The sequence below is a fragment of the Artemia franciscana genome, chromosome 4, assembly GCF_032884065.1.
Source record: "Artemia franciscana chromosome 4, ASM3288406v1, whole genome shotgun sequence".
Lineage (NCBI taxonomy): Eukaryota > Metazoa > Arthropoda > Branchiopoda > Anostraca > Artemiidae > Artemia > Artemia franciscana.
In genome coordinates this window covers 46,067,493-46,084,734 of record NC_088866.1, presented here as the reverse complement: position 1 = coordinate 46,084,734, position 17,242 = coordinate 46,067,493, and the positions used below count along the sequence as shown (strand labels likewise).

The window sequence follows — 17,242 nt, the reverse complement described above, 5'->3', positions numbered from 1 at the left end:
TGAGTCCCCCTTTGTTTCCCCAAGTTTCAATTCATAATAACTCTTGACACAAGATCTTCGTAATGTATTCACTTGATTTCTTATTTTTTTTAACTCTTCAAACATATCAGCACTTTGGCAATCTAAAAATGACTGATACAGTAGATTCCTCTTCTTAATCATCTGAATAAGTTCTGATGTAACCAACGGCTTTCTCGGTGATTCCCTTGTATTTTTCAACACTTTTAGTGGACATGTTTTATCATATATCGGCTGGAGAATATTCATAAAAATATCAAATGCATGGGATGCATCTTCTGTCTCATCAAAAACTGGTTTCCATGAAACCTTACTAAGTTCCTCAGCAAGGTTTTCCATATTCTGCTTCCTTAATTGCCGCATTTGCTTTTTTTTCTGCCTTTTTCTCCTTGGCAATTACTAGTGGCACAGAAGCTACAACTGGGAGATGATCCGAACATGGGAATACCAGAACATCAGCAGCACTAGATTTCAGGTACTTCGAACTAACATAAATGTTATCTATTATAGTTGCTGAATGACTAGTTATACGTGTCGGAACCCCAACAAGGGGAAATAAATCATTTGAAACCATCAAATTTAAAAAATCAAGATTAATAGCATGTAAATCATACAAATCAAAATTAAAATCTCCCATACAAATAAAATCTAACTTGCTAGATACCGCAGCTCTCATTAATATCTCAAATCCTTCCGTGAAATCCTCCAAACGAGCACTTGGTGGTTTATAAGCCTCACTTACAATAAGTTTTTTTGAATTAATAGCCAGTTCAAGAGTAAATGATTCAACCTTACCCTCTATCCAAACATCGACATCCCCCCTTTGACGGCAAAATATCCCATTTTTTACAAGGAATGCTAGACCTCCCCTTGCCATCAGCTCACGGTTTTTCACAAATAATTGGTAACCTGGAAATTGAAATGAAGGCAGAAAATGCTCAGAAGTCAAAAAAGTCTCGCAAAAACCAATAACATCAAAATAGCTATTAGACAGATCTAGCAAATGCAAGATGTCATTATAACTTGTAGTTAGATGACAATTCCAATGGCATACACTAAGAAAATTCTCACTTTTTTCCCATGACGACGACGTAACTGGAATATATTTACTCAATCTTTGGCAATCAAAATCAATTGCAAAATAATCATTTACTATTCCATCGCGAAGTATATCATTCAGTCGAAAAGGGTCAGATTCAAATTGTCGCAACCGATTTATGCCATTCAACTGATCAGACATATAATACGTAAATAATCAGTTTGCGAATCATTATAAACGCATAGTAAACCTATATGAATAATTTTTTTTTTGCAATGCGGGGACAGGTGGAATAATAATGAAAAAAAAAAACAAAAAAAAGGGTTCTCCATAGGGGGGGGGGAGAGTGGCCAATAAGACGAATCATAAGCAAAACAACGGTAAAAGAAGATAAGCAAGATAACTCACAAAAAAGAAAAGATCAAACAAACGAAGACAAAACAATAAACAAATAAATACTACAAACGAGAAATAAAATAAGATACTAATCTAGAAGGTATCTTCAACCTTCCTAAGCCTACTAGAAGAAGCTTCACCTGGTAGGCGAGCAAAAATACGGCCTTGGTCCGACCAAACGTTCTTTGCTCCGAACTTATCTCTAGCACTGTCCAGGATAATCTTGCACTGCTTCGTGAGATATTCATTCACAAAAACACCAGATTTCGCTAGGATTCTTAACATTATTCTTAAGAATCAGGATTCTTAACATGTATAACTTATGAACTTTAACTAAACGCATTAACAGTTACAAGACACTAATTAATTATTGAAATCGAATCCATGACGTCACTTTGTGTTAGTTTCCATGAAAAGCTTCCACGTGGCTCCAGAGACAAAATTACTTGTAGGCTAATTAGCCTACATTAGCCTTAGAGACTATTATTTAATTATTTATAGACAATTATTATTATTTTTATAGACATTATTTTTATAGACAATTATTTTAAATATTTAAACAATTATTAAAACAATAAACAAATAAATACTACAAACGAGAAATAAATAAGATACTAATCTAGAAGGTATCTTCAACAATAATTATTTAAATAATTATTTTTATAGACAATTATTTTTAATTATTAAGAGACATTAGCTTTGAGACTATTAGCTTTATTCCATGTGATAGATTTTATTTATATATTAAAATCTATAGACTTTACGCGATATTTATAACTGTTTAATTTTACATTTTTGATGAATTACTCAAAATGTTTTGAGTAATTCATTTTTTCGTTTCATTATTTCTCATGAACCAACTCACCTGATTTATACGTAGCAAGTAATTCTAAATAGAACGAACAACAAGTTTCATACTCAGTTTTTCTTTCAGCTATTCTTAGATATTATTCAAAAGTTTCAATCGGAACTGTTCCTAGGATTTACAGAAGCAAGAGGTAGCAAAGTAATAGCAGATAAACCCTTCAAGTGTCCCATATATCTCTATGGGATAAATGACCCCAAGGACGAGATACATTTTTAGTGCATGTATTCTATTTTAGTGCATGGATTCCAAAACACGTTCCTTCTCAGAATATGTGCATAAAATATTCTTGGAAGAAAAATGAAACTTTTATTTATATTGAGACTGCACCAAGTGACTTATGAATGGTGATAAGTAAAAATTATTTTATTTATACATGTGTTTTTCAATTAATAATATAAAAGTTTATTATAAAATGCCTCAGCCTCTAGCATATGTTACCCTCCTGAGAGAGAGGGGGTCAATGATAAAGAACAACATCAAAATTAAAAATGAACATTTACCAAATTGTATGTATTTGTATGTCATATATAGTTGTTAATTTGGAATAGAGCACCTTCCTGCAAGCCATTATTGAACTGTTCAATTCAATACATGGAATACTATTGAACCTGGACCTGCATGGAACGGTAAAGAGCAATATCAAAACTAAAAAGTGACCAAACCCTCCTTTAGGGTGGCTTATGAGCTTAGCCCTTGAGGAGAATCTTATTTATTTTTGATTCTGAACATTTTGATTTTTGTCAAACCTAGAATTTATTTAACATCAATTAATATTTTTGAAACTTAAAATTTTCTAATGTTTGATTGTGATATTTAAGCAATAAATATCTTTTAGCTTAAATTGTGTTGATTTTTTGACCGCTTAAAAGATGCAAACACATTGCTAGTTTCTGACTATCGTGCTTGTTATTATACAGATTATCAAGGAAAGTATTGCCAAACTCGTGTATGATATTATCATAATCTTGTCGGATGTTATGAAATATATTACACTATATTATCAAAATATCGACTGATATATTGATAATCGTCTCTGGCAATATAAAAACCAAACGTGGTATTATCAGAATCATATAAGTTATTAGCGAAATCTTACATTGTATGGTCATAATCTCGCATGTTATTAACAAAACAACTTCAGCAACAAAGAAAATACGATTGCCATGACTTTGATCTAAAATGATGCCATCAAAATCATGTTACCTATTAACAGTCTACTATTATCAAAATCTTGTCAAATATTATCAAAACCATACATGATATTATCAAAGTCTTGCATGATATTTTCAAATCTTTAGTTGTATGTTACAGAATCTTTTCATAAATTATCAGAGTCTTGTGAGACATTGTTAAATTCCACTCTGGCATTACCTAAATCAGGCAAGTTATCAAAATTTCGAAGTTAAAGAAAATTCGTATCTGGTTTTATCAAAATCTTACCAGACATTACCAAAATATAATAAATATAAAATATAATATAATTAAATATAAATATTAAAAGTTATGAACAAAATTTTGTATTGTAATATCAAAATTTGAATTCTGTTAACAAAATAATTCCTGGTACTATCAAAAGTTTCTGATATTGTCAAAAATCTCAAATTGTGTCATCAAAATCACGTCTGCTATTACTGAGATTTAACGTAGTACTATGAACTCGTGACTTCTATTAAGGAGATTATCAAACTCTTGTCAAATATTCCCGATATGTTGTGGCTTAGAATCAAAATCTTGACTGACACTATGAAACATCTTGCACTATAATGTTAACATCTAAACTGATACAACGATAATTTTCTCTGACATTTCCTAACTCTTGTATGATGTTATCAAAAATCTTGGCTGACATAAGGAAAACAATCTTGCATACATTATCAAATTCACGACTGGTATAATGAGAATCCTCCGTGACAATATCAAAACCATACATGTTATTATCAAAATTATTTGAGCTATTAACAAAATCTTTCATAGTAATATCTTAGTCTCACGAGTTATTAACAAAATACTTTCAGCTACAATCAAAACCTGTCTGCTATTACCAAAATCTAATATAGTGCTATCAAAATCATATTACCAAAATCATGTTAATGAAGTTTAACATAGTACAATCAAAATCGTGTTTACTATTATAAAGATTGCCATTATTTGAACTTAATTTAATAAGAACTTGCCTTTTTATTGGGGGGAGGGTAAATATTAAGTATCTTAAGACCAATCCTTCTCCCATCGCTCAAGGCACCTTTGCCTCTCCTCAGACGAAAACTGAGATAGCGTCTCTGACTGAATTAAGTTGTTTATATAGGAGAGAGGGGAGATAGAGATCCTTCAGCAAATTAGCCGAGCAAAAATACACCGAGGCATCCTCATGATATATGACCCTTAAACTAATTTTTTCATCTTCCATAGAGAAGTATCTCACATCTTTACCTCCACCATCAAGGTTCATATATTCAGTAAGTTTTTGGGTAAATTTTCAGATCAATTCTGATGTGTTTAAGGGAAGCTTTATAATCCAAAACAAAGGGCATTTTATGTATTTTCAAAATTTATGTATTTTTAATAATTGAAATTTATCTCCGGTAATTTCTTCTTTTCCCTCTGCAAAAGTGTGATCAGAGACGTAACTAGCCAATTTATTTGCTGGGGGGGGGGTACTTTGCGTACTGGCTGGCAATTAGGATGGCCTAGACTAGATTTTTAATTAAATTGTAGTAGAGCCAATAAAATACTGGAATTTGTATGAACTTACTGTTAAAGTAATTACTGTTTTTAGGTTCATGGCATGTCGATTTTCAGAGGTGAACAAGTTCTAGTGGATCGTTGGTCATTGACAAACATAGAAAAGGGAGCAACTCCCGTTGAAGTATATGATGATAGAGATGCAGAATTCCTTGTCGTTGCAAACGAACGAATTAAAACAACGACCGTGAGTTAGAATTTTTTGCTGACCTAAAAACGCCGTATTTTGTTATGCCTTCATGTGAAAGTATTTTCACTCCCCAAAAATCAGACCAAGAAATCCATGATTTTTTTTGTGACAAGAAAAAGAGTTTTCTTATGAATCATCCTGACACGCAATTGACACGAATTTTTTAATTGATAAATTTTAGCTAATCTATTAATATCCTCACTTAAATACTGACTAGTAAGAATCTGTTGGTTAGCAGCTTCACCCTTGAAATCGTTTAAAATAATTTTCAAATTTTTTAAATTCATAGTATTTTTCTCTGGTTTTGAATCACCTAGATTAGTTAATCGTTTAAATTGTAAATCACGATTACCATTATCATACAGTAATTTGCTTACGTTACTTGTATACTTCCAATATTTTCTTCTTAAGCTTCCAAACTTTTTCATTTAGTATACACAAATTTTACTAAGTGAATATCCAAGTTCCTTCTGTACTTGAGAGATTAAATAAATAAAACAAGTTTTTTTTAACTGAAAGTAATGAGAGACATTAAAACTTAAAACGCACAGAAATTACTTCGTATATGAAAGAGGCTGCTTCCTCATCAATGCCCCGCTCTTTACGCTAAAGTTTGACTCTTTCTCTCAATTCTTCTTTTTAAAACAGTAAAAAACTTTAGCGTAAAGAGCGGGGCGTTGATGAGGAAGCAGCCTCTTTCATATACGAAGTAATTTCTGTGCGTTTTAAGTTTTAATGTCGCTCCTTACTTTCAGTTAAAAAAACTTGTTTTTTTTATTTAATTTCTGAACGTTTTTGAATCAATGCATGTTTTGATTTTGGCTCTCCGTAGAGGAATAATTAAAACAAAATTTGCATTTTTTTTGGCTCAATGGCTTTCTCATAATTTTGATCGAATGATTTTGAGAAAAAAAGAACGGGGGACGAAGCCTAGTTGCCATCCGATTTTTCGGATAATTAAAAAGGCAAATAGAACTTTTAATTTTTTACGAATCTTTTTATTGGTAAAAGATTTACGTAACTTATAAATTAGCTTACGTAAAGAACTTTTGTATTCTCATGTTTTTATTATATATATGAGAGGATTCGCCCCATCGTCAGTACCTCGCTCTTTACACTAAAGCTTAAATTTTATCCCAATTCATTAAGAATGACCCCCTGAATCACAAAAGCCGTAGAATAATTAGTTGAAATTACTGAAAATACTTTAACATAAAGAGCGAGGTATTAGAAGGAGGTGAGCCCCTCATATGGGTAATAATTTCTGTTTGTTTTAAGTTTTATTGCTGTTCCTTACTTCCAGCTGAAAAAGCTTTTTCACATTTATTTTTTAATTGTTTTTTTTTTAAATAATGCTAGTAAATCCTGCTCTCCCTTCATGGAAATTTTCTTCTCCCATTACAAATTCTCGAAAGAAAGTTCCCCCTGCATATCCCCCTCTTCTCAACCCCTTCCCCAAACCAAAAAAATCCTCCTGAAAACGCCTGTATACTTCCCAATAACCATTACTATATGTAAGCACAGGTCAAAGTTTGTACCTTGTTGCCCCTCCAACGGGGACTGTGGGGGAGTAAGTCGTCCCCAAAGTCATAGTTATAAGGTTTCTCGACTACGTTGAATAAAATGGCTATCTCAGAATTTTGATCCGTTGACTTTGGGAAAGTAATTAGCGTGGGAGGGGGCCTAGGTACCCTCCAATTTTTTTGGTCACTTAAAAAGGGTACTAGAACTTTTCATTTCTGTTAGAATGAGCCCTCTTGCAACATTCTAGGACAACTGGGTCGATACGATCACCCCTGGGAAAAAAAAAAAAAAAAAAAATAAACATGCATCCGTGATCTGCCTTTTGGCAAAAAATGCAAAATTCCACATTTTTGTAGATAGGAGCTCGAAACTTTTAAAGTAGGGTTCTCTGATACGCTGAATCTGATGGTGTGATTTTTGTTAAGATTCTATGACTTTTAAGGGGCGTTTCTCCCTATTTTCTAAAATAAAGTAAATTTTCCCAGGCTCGTAACTTTTGATGGGTAAGACTAAACTTTATGAAACTTATATATTTAAAACCAACATTAAAATACGATTCTTTTGATGTAGCTATTGGTATCAAAATTCCATTTTTTAGAGTTTTGGTTACTATAGAGCCGGGTCGCTCCTTACTACAGTTCGTTACCACGAACTGTTTGATAAAGCATACTGTTGAAGATGAATATAGTTTATGATACACAAATGACGCAATAGGCCTAATGTTTTTATGGATAGGAGAGTGGTAAGGGGAAAGTAGCCAAACTATTGTTTGTGGTGGTTTTTGTTGCATTCAAGTTAGACCTAACTAATCAATTTAAATTATATTCGTTTTAAGAATTATTTATTCATCTAGGTTTGTAATAGTTACTTTTATATTTGCTATGATTGATTATTTTAACATTGTTCATTTTAGGTTTCAAAATGAACAAGACAAACAAATTTTTGGAAATTTTTCATTTAAAAAAAGGTTTAACTTCTGTTTCTTTCCGAATCTACTATCTTCAAGCATAAAATCCGTTTGCCCACCATAAACAATGTCACCTTATTGTTTAGAGACTCTGATTACTTGAAATTACACTGAACTTAGTTCATTACTCTGAAGCAAGGTTTTAAGATTTTCTAAAGTCAGAGCAGTAAATTTTAAATGCAACGTCTCAAAATATATAATTTAAATATCTTGCAAAAAACGTATTCATGAGAAAACAACTCTTTTCAGATCATAATCGTTAGCATATTCATGAGAATTAATTGAAATTCTAATAAGTATACTAATAAGCGACAATAGTGCTCAGTACAGCGATAACAGTTTGTTGATCAACAGAGATGGTATGATGTAATAATATGTTTAAAATGACGTAATTTTAAATAAAACTATTTCGGTGGGCATTCACATCATGTGAGTACAGTACTCATTACGTCATCGTCCCTATATATGTCAAAAAAATGAAAGCAGTAGCTTATAACAATTTAAAATACAGAAACAGAACAAAATAAAATGTCCACTTCATTTGAAAGTCAACTCCATTTAGCAGCTTCAGCTGGATGCTCACAGACTGTTGAAGGTCTTTTAAAGTCTGGCACTAATGTTTATATAGCAAGTAAGTTTTATATGTATAGATATGGTGAAATGGGATGCAAACAGACTATTGAATGTCTCTATAAGTATGGTGCTGACGTTATTATAAGAACTAATAATGGTGACAGTCTACTTCATTTAGCAGCTTTGAATGGATACGCAGAGAGTGTTGAAAGTCTCTTAAAGTCTGGCACTGATGTTAATATAAGAAATAAATATGGTTTAACTCCCCTTTATTTAGCTGCCTCGAAAGGATACACACAGACTGTTGAATGTCTCTTAAAGTATGGTGCTGACGTTAATATAAGAACTAATGATGGTGAAAGTCCACTTCATTTAGCAGCTTTGAATGGATACGCACAGAGTGTTGAATGTCTCTTAAAGTCTGGTGCTGACGCTAATATACGATATAATATAAGAAATAAATATGGTATAACTCCCCTTTATTTAGCAGCCTCGAAAGGATACACACATACTATTGAATGTCTCTTAAAGTATGGTGCTGACGTTAATATAAGAACTAATGATGGTGAAAGTCCACTTCATTTAGCAGCTTTGAATGGATACGCACAGAGTGTTGAATGTCTCTTAAAGTCTGGTGCTGACGTTAATATACGATATAACGAAAAAAGTCCACTTCATTTAGCTGCTTACGCTAGATGCTCACAGACTGTCGAATGTCTTCTCAAATATGGAGCCTATGTTAACTCTAAGGACCGTTATGGTAGAACAGCGCTTCATGTTTCTATTATCTCTAGGAATGAATTTTTCTCAAGAATTGAGAGAATGAAGAATGAATCTTCACATAAGACTGTTGAATGTCTTCTCAAATATGGAGCCAATGTTAACTCTAAGGACCAGTATGGTAGAACAGCGCTTCATTTTGCTATTTTTTCTAGGGTTGAAAAGCTTGTTGCGACTCTTCTAGAGCATGGATCTGACATAGATATTACAGATCAAAACAATTGTACAGCTTTTGATTTGGCTGTTGATTGTCATGTTGATGATATTGCGGTTGATCTTGCAAGCCACATATTAAAACTGAAAGTTGCTAATTTATATATAGGTGAAAGAAATATATTGCTCTTAGACAAGGCTGTTCCCAGTTATCATGTAAATGAGTTAAAGGATAAATTAGAAAGAGAACTAGAACAAATGAGGAGTGAGACAATATTTTGCAATATTTCGTTCTATGACATTTTTATCAAAGGTATAAGCTCAATAGAACTATACACGATGAAAGAAAATTCTTTGAAAAGGTTACTGAAATCAGTAAACTGGGAAGAAAAATTTTCAATGTATAATACAATAATAAAAAGCCGTTTCAGAAAGAGTATAGAAAGAAAAGTGCTACTTGAACTAGGCCATAGAAGTTTCAATGCTATATTTAATAGATTTACCAAAATACCGCATGAATGTGCTGAACAAATACTGAGCTATCTTAGCAATGAAAGCTTGAACAATTTCATAGATGCTTCTGAACCACGACAACAGTTGAGGAGGAGTAAGAGTTCTTAGCATAAAATGATTGACGTACCGATTTAAAGAATATTTTAAAATGTGGTGGTGAGTTTTAAAGAGTGTATGCGTGTATGCGTATATATATATATATATATATATATATATATATATATATATATATATATATATATATATATATATATATATATATATATATATATATATATATATATATATATATATATATATACTAGCTGTTGGTTTGGCGCTTCACGCAACACCATTCCTATAATTTCTTGTTCTTGTTAATTCTTTAATTTAAGATTAAATTAAGGATTTAATTAAGGTTAAAACTTTAATTTAAGGCCCCCTCCAGTCCCTGCAGATAGAATATTTTGTCTAGGCATCCAAAAAGTAAAGCTAGGCCACTCATTCTTTTCACAAAGTTTAAATTTGGTTGGATAGACCCTTTTTCAACGTACTTTTATGACAAGAATTTCGAAGAAGATTTTTCATCCTTGGATATCAAAAGAGGAGCAGGTAAAATCAAAACACCTTCAGACGTAGGGCCTGACGAAAGAAATCTAGAACATCTAATTATATAAGAGAAATAATCGGGTGTTATTTAGGTGAGTTTATGATAAAATCGGCTTCAACTTTGAGTACTCAAGTCATTTTCATAATGTAAATCTTGAAGTGTTTTCCTTTCCCATTTCCTGCCAACTAGAACTATACAATTAAATCTTCCTTATTAAGCTTCCCCTTCCCGTTTAGTGCCACCTGGAACTGTCGAATAATACCCCACCCCTTATTGCAACTCCCTATATATCTACACTTCCCATCCCAATTTAATACCCCCTTAAACTGTGGAAATACACATTTTTTATTTCCCTTTAATGTTTTGATCTCTTCACTTTTTATTAGGAGATGAATGAAGAGAAGGGTTGGGTGGAGAGCAATTGACTGAAGGATGTAGAAAACAACGTGCAGGGAGTTTATTATGTGAAGCATGTGGAGCCACGTTCAGAAATGGGGCTCATTTGAAAAAAGTGCTACTTGAACTAGCCCATAGAAGTTTCAATTCTATATATAATAGATTTACCAAAATACCACATGAATGTGCTGAACAAATACTGAGCTATCTTAGCAATGAAAGCTTGAACAATTTCATAGATGCTTCTGAACCACGACAACAGTTGAGGAGGAGTAAGAGTTTTTAGCATAAAATGATTGTACGTACCGATTGAAAGAATATTTTAAAATTTGGTGGTGAGTTTTAAAGAGTGTATGCGTATATATATATATATATATATATATATATACAATATATATATATATATATATATATATATATATATATATATATATATATATATATATATATATATATATATATACTAGCTGTTGGTGTGGCGCTTCACGCCACACCATTCCTATAATTTCTTGTTCTTGTTAATTCTTTAATTTAAGGTTAAATAAAGGATTTAATTAAGGTTAAAACTTTAATTTAAGGCCCCCTCCAATCCCTGCAGATAGAATATTTTGTCTAGCCATCCAAAAAGTAAAGCTAGGCCGCTCATTCTTTTCACAAAGCTTAAATTTGGTTGGATAGACCCTTTTTCAACGTACTTTTATTACAAGAATTTCGAAGAAGATTTTTCATTCTTGGATATCAAAAGAAGAGCAGATAAAATCAAAACACCTTCAGACGTAGGGTCTGACGAGAGAAATCTAGAACATCTAATTATATAAGAGAAATAATCGGGTGTTATTTAGGTGAGTTTATGATAATCTAACCAAAAAATTGGCTTCAGCTTTGAGTACTTAAGTCATTTTCATAATGTAAATCTGGAAGTGTTTTCCTTTCCCATTTCCTGCAGCCTGAAACTATACAATTAAATCTTCCTTATTAAGCTTCCCCTTCCCGTTTAGCGCCATCTGGAACTGTCGAATAATACCCCCTCCCCTTATTGCAACTCCCTATATATCTACACTTCCCATCCCAATTTAATACCCCCTTAAACTGTGGAAATACACATTTCTTATTTCCCTTTAATGTCTTGATCTCCTCGTTTTTTATTAGGAGATGAACGAAGAGAAGGGTTGGATGGAGAGCAATTGACTGAAGGATGTAGGAAACAGCGTGCAGGGAGTTTATTATGTGAAGCATTTGAAGTCACGTTCAGAAATGGGGCTCATTTGAAAAAACACGCAAGAAAGGAACATAGTGGAGGCGTCAACTGTGCAAACGTAGAACTCTTTTTCTAGTCAAACAGTTCGTGGTAACGAACTGTAGTAAGGAGCGACCCGGCTCAATAGTAAACGAAACTCTAAAAAACGGATGTTCGATGCTAAAAGATATATCAAAAGAATCGGATTTTTATGCTGATTTTAAATATATAATTTTCCATCAAATTTAGTCTTTGTCATCACAAGTTACGAGCCTGAGAAAATTTGCCTTATTTTGGAAAATAGGGGGTAACATCCCTTAAAAGTCATAAGATCTTAACGAAAATTACACCATCGTATTCAGCGTATCAGAAAACCATATAGAAAAAATTTCAAGGTCCAATCTACAAAAATGTGGAATTTCGTATTTTTTGCCAGAAGACAAATCACGGGTGCGTGTTTATTTGTTTTTTTGTTTTTTTTGTTTTTTTTCCCCAGGGGTCATCGTATCGACCAAGTGGTCCTAGAGTGTTGCAAGAGGGCTCATTCTAACGGAAATTAAAAGTTCTAGTGCCCTTTTTAAGTGACAAAAAAATTGGAGGGCACCTAGGCCCCCTCCCACGCTCATTTTTTTCCCAAAGTCAACGAATCAAAATTTTGAGATAGCCATTTTGTTCCGCATAGTCAAAAACCATAATAACTATGTCTTAGGGGATGACTTACCCCCCACAGTCCCTGGGGGAGGGGCTGCAAGTCACAAACTTTGACCAATGTTTACATACAGTAATGGTTACTGGGAAGTGTACCGACGTTATCAGGGGGATTTTTTTGGTTTTGGTGTGGGGTTCAGGGGGGGGGATATATGGGAGGATCTTACCTTGGAGGAATATTTCATGGGGGAAGAGAAATTCAATGGAAAGGGCGCAGGACTTTCTAGCATTACTATAAAAAAAACAATGGAAATATAAACATGAAAAAGTTTTTTCAATTGAAAGTAAGGAGAAGTATTAAAACTTAAAACGAACAGAGATTATTACGCATATGAGGGGTTCTAAAAATACTTTAGCATAAAGAGCGAGGTATTTAGGAGGAGATAAATACTTCGCTCTTTATGCTAAAAAGTCTTTATTCTAACTATTTATTCTACGGCCTTTCTGATTCAGGGGTCATTCTTAAAGAATTGGGATAAAACAAGATTTAGTGTGAAGAGCGAGGTATTAACGAGGGGACCAACCCCCTCATATATATAATCAAAAATATAAGAATATAAAAGTTTGTTACGTAAGTTAATTCTTAAGTAACGTATTTTTTTTTACTAATAAAAACATTCGTTAAAAATTAAAAGATCTAGTTGCCTTTTTAAGTAAACGAAAAATTGGAGGGCAACTAGTCCTCCTTCTCCACCCCTTATTTCTCAAAATCGTCTGATCAAAACTAAGAGAAAGCCATTTAGCCAAAAAAAGAATTAATATGCAAATTTCATTTTAATAATTTATGTACGGAGAGCCAAAATCAGACATGCATTAATTCAAAAACTTTCAGAAATTAAACGAAAAAAACAAGTTTTTTTAAATGAAAGTAAGGAGCGACATTAAAACTTAAAACGAACAGAAATTACTCCGTATATGAAAGGGGCTTTTCCTCCTCGACACCCCGCTCCTTGCGCTAAAGTTTGATTCTTTCTCGCTACTCTACTTTTTAAAACAATAAAAAACTTTAGCGTAAAGAGCGGGGTGTCGAGGAGGAAAAGCCCCTTTCATATACGGAGTAATTTCTGTTCGTTTTAAGTTTTAATGTCGCTCCTTACTTTCATTTAAAAAAACTTGTTTTTTTCATTTAATCTATACACATAGAATCAAGTTGATATCTGTCTTTTTATCTGTCTGTCCTTGGAATGGGTTTGCAGCTACATATTCAAGCTTGAAACGAGAAATTTTTGCAGAATAAAAGAAATTTTAGTTGTAGTAGTAGTATAGATATGAAACCAAGTGTGTGTATATTTATCTCTCGTTCTGGAGTATTCACAACTAAACCATTCAAGCTAGAAATGTGAAATTTTTACAGAATAGCTTTGGAGCCACCAGAATACAACTGATTCATAGAACGCTAAAGTTTTTTACTGTTTTAAAAAGTAAAGTTGAGAGAAAAAGTCAAACTTTAGCGTAAAGAGCAGGGCATTGAGGAGGGAACAGCCCCTTTCATATAAGGAATAATTTATGTTCGTTTTAAGTTTTAATGTCGCTCTTTACATTCAGTTGAAAAATTTGAATTTTCGTTTAAAATTTTTCTTAAAAAAAATAAGAGTAAAAAAAACAATGGGGCAGCACACATTTTTTCCATGATTTGTCCCTTTTCAGCTCTTTTCTATTTGTCCTATTCAGCCCAATATTCTAGGGGCCCGTGCCCTCTGCCCCCCTGCCGGTGCCCATGCACCATTGTATGGATCATGGATACATAATTCTTTTTACATTCCTCTTCTTTGGCTTATTATACTAGTTTGATTAATTAAATTAATCAAAAATAGTGCCGGAGAAGTAGATATTTACCCCAACCTAAATGTAGGGAAATTATTAGTTGCAACCATAAATCTAGTTTGAAAAACTGTATGTAAGAGAAATATTCACTAAATATTTCTTAGAATATAGCATACAAGGGTACGCACAAGGAGCTCAATAACTAGGAGAATTACTCTTTCCTTTCCCGTTCCCCATAGTACGCCTTGTTATGTAGCTGTCCTAGAAACATGAATTAAAAACCCTCTTTTCCTCTCCTCCCTCCCCCTTACTGAGGTCAGAATGTATCTGGTCATCCAAAAGGAAGAAAAAATGAACACTCACTCATACTATTGACCAAGATCGTTTAGGTTTGGTAACCCCTTCTGGTTTGTGCCCTGATGATACGAATTTAAGAATCCAATCCTATTTCATAAATCCTGGATTCTCGGTTCCCATAATAATTTGACAATAACAATGACAACTTGGGTAATATAAAATTCCAGATGTTCTGGCGATACAAATTTAAAAATCCAATCCTAAGTGTTAAATCCTAAAATCCTGATTCTTATGATAATTTGACAATAACAATGAGAATTTGGTGATAATAAATTCCCGTGTAAATCTATTGGCAACTAAAACTTTCATTGATGCACTTTACAAATATTACCTTTGGTGGGGAAGTTCTTTGCCTTAATCTCTGAATTTAGGACCAGGTTCTTTGTTGGAGTCTGAATGCCATGAATTTACTATTTATTTTTCGCAGTTACTTTTTTTTCTCAATTTCTAAGCCTTATCTCGCTCCTCTAAAAAACTTAATGTAATCTAGGAAGGTGTTATATGTGGATTTGACCTTTTTTTATTTATTATTTGCTGTTTATGTTCCTTTGTTGGCATATTGTGTCACCTATGGATGTTTGACGGACTCACCGCGGTAATAAAGCTGTCGATTGTTTTTTTTTTTTTGTCCTGTGGCCCTTTCTGTTCTCATATCTTCCTTGGCTAGGCCTGTAGCTTATGCAAGTTGCCTTTTGTTTAGACAGGGTATTAAGCTGAAACTTTAAGTAAAGATTGAGAAGTATGTCGAAAAAAATAAAAGTACACTGTATAGTGGTTCGTGGGTGCAGTGGTAGCTACAACCGAGTAAAGTATGAACCAGGGCCCAAAGTAACCAAAACAAATAGACTGAAATTCCTAAAAATTGCATCAGATTGAGAAAAAATCACCACTGGAGTTGCCTTGACCAAAATATAGTCCTTTGATTTGAGCAACAAGAAAAATCATTATTTTGAATGGAAAGAATCTATGAGCCCCCTTTTTTTCAGCTGTTATGAGTAATCTAGAACATCATAGTGAACTCTTTAATGGCTCATTTAACGTAAATTGGTTCATCTACGCGCTTTTATAATTAACAAGACACAATATTCAAAGTAAAAAATGCTGAAAAATAAATGCATCTTCGCACACAATTTGATGGACAATGAAATAATTGGTTGTCAAAAATGACGTTAAAAGTAAAAACTATGGGATGACGTACGTTTTAATAACTTCAGTATATAATATTGTTCTACCGTCAGTATAGAAAAGGGCGTCAGGTCAGGTCGCCTTAACAATTTCAGTTGGTAGCTCTTGGTGGTTTCTGTATTTATATCCATGGTACTGCAGGATACCATCGTAGGAGGATTCTCTCCAGTAAGACAACTGATGAAGAGCGGAAGATACGAACTTAGACAACGGTCTATGTTCGTTGTGGACGAACGGTCTATGTTCATAACAGTCTATGGGGATATATACCCTACGATGTATATTCCCACTATTTTTACATTTTTTTTATATTATATCATGGCAGAGGCTAATCAATCGGCGGGAAAAAAAAAAGTTGTTCTATTCTAAGATGCAGCAGGAATACACATAGTCGGCTATAAGATAAGATTTATTGCAAAAAGTCCTTGGGCCATAGCAGGACAGATTACAGTATACAAACAAATCTCAGCAACAAAATAAAACTTTAGATAATAAAAATCAAAAAAGAAAAAAAAAGAACAACAAAAGACGAAAAAAGAAGCATGGCTAGGTCCAACATATTAGCCAATAAACACCAATCATAATAAAATTTAATACCTTAAAACCAAAACAAGCTATCCCCTCAAACATGATTCCCTGTGTTTAATCCCTAAACAAAGAAGCTTACACAACTGTTAAATAGCGCATGCGTTCCTCTGAGCCATCTGCCCAATTAACCATCACGCTCGGATACAAAAGGAAATAGGTGTTCATTCACACATCCACACAAAGGACAAAAATAGGGATTAGTCACCAGCCTAAACTTTCCCAAAATTTCCCTTCTCTCACCTATGTCCTAGCTCTCCCCTCTTGCCAACAACAAATTCTTCAAATCCTTTTTATTCAACCCAAATTTAAAATAAACTTCCTCCCTCCAACAATCTTTTGCTTGGGAGTAAAAACTCAAAGACATAGATTGGTCCCCGTGAGCTTGCCACTATTAAATTTCTTGATCATTAAGGGTTTGAATGATCAAATAAGAATTAAAATATCTTAGCTGAACAACTATCTCAGCTGAACAACTAGCTGCTTTAGCTAAACCCAAAACCTCAGAACCCCAATGTAGACTAGAAGCTACTTTTTTCTGGAAAATTCTTTTCTGGATCCTCATGTCAGCTAGCTGATTTGAATTACTTCTCAAAAGCATATTTATTAGCCTATTACCTCTTAAATTACAATTTTATACATCCCTAGACATCCTCCT

General features: G+C 33.2%; 1 long non-coding RNA gene across 2 annotated transcripts in view; it reads left to right on the top strand.

Annotated features, from left to right (window-relative positions):
* The window catches only part of LOC136026498 (uncharacterized), a 98,404-nt gene that overhangs the window by 7,913 nt on the left and 73,249 nt on the right, over positions 1-17,242 (top strand). Inside the window, exons 2-3 of one of the 2 annotated variants that reach the window (XR_010617323.1) lie at positions 5,098-5,250; positions 11,898-12,153. This is a non-coding gene — a long non-coding RNA (uncharacterized LOC136026498). Of the gene's footprint in view, positions 1-5,097; positions 5,251-11,897; positions 12,154-17,242 lie in introns of those variants that run through there. The other variant, XR_010617322.1, reaches the window with a different exon arrangement.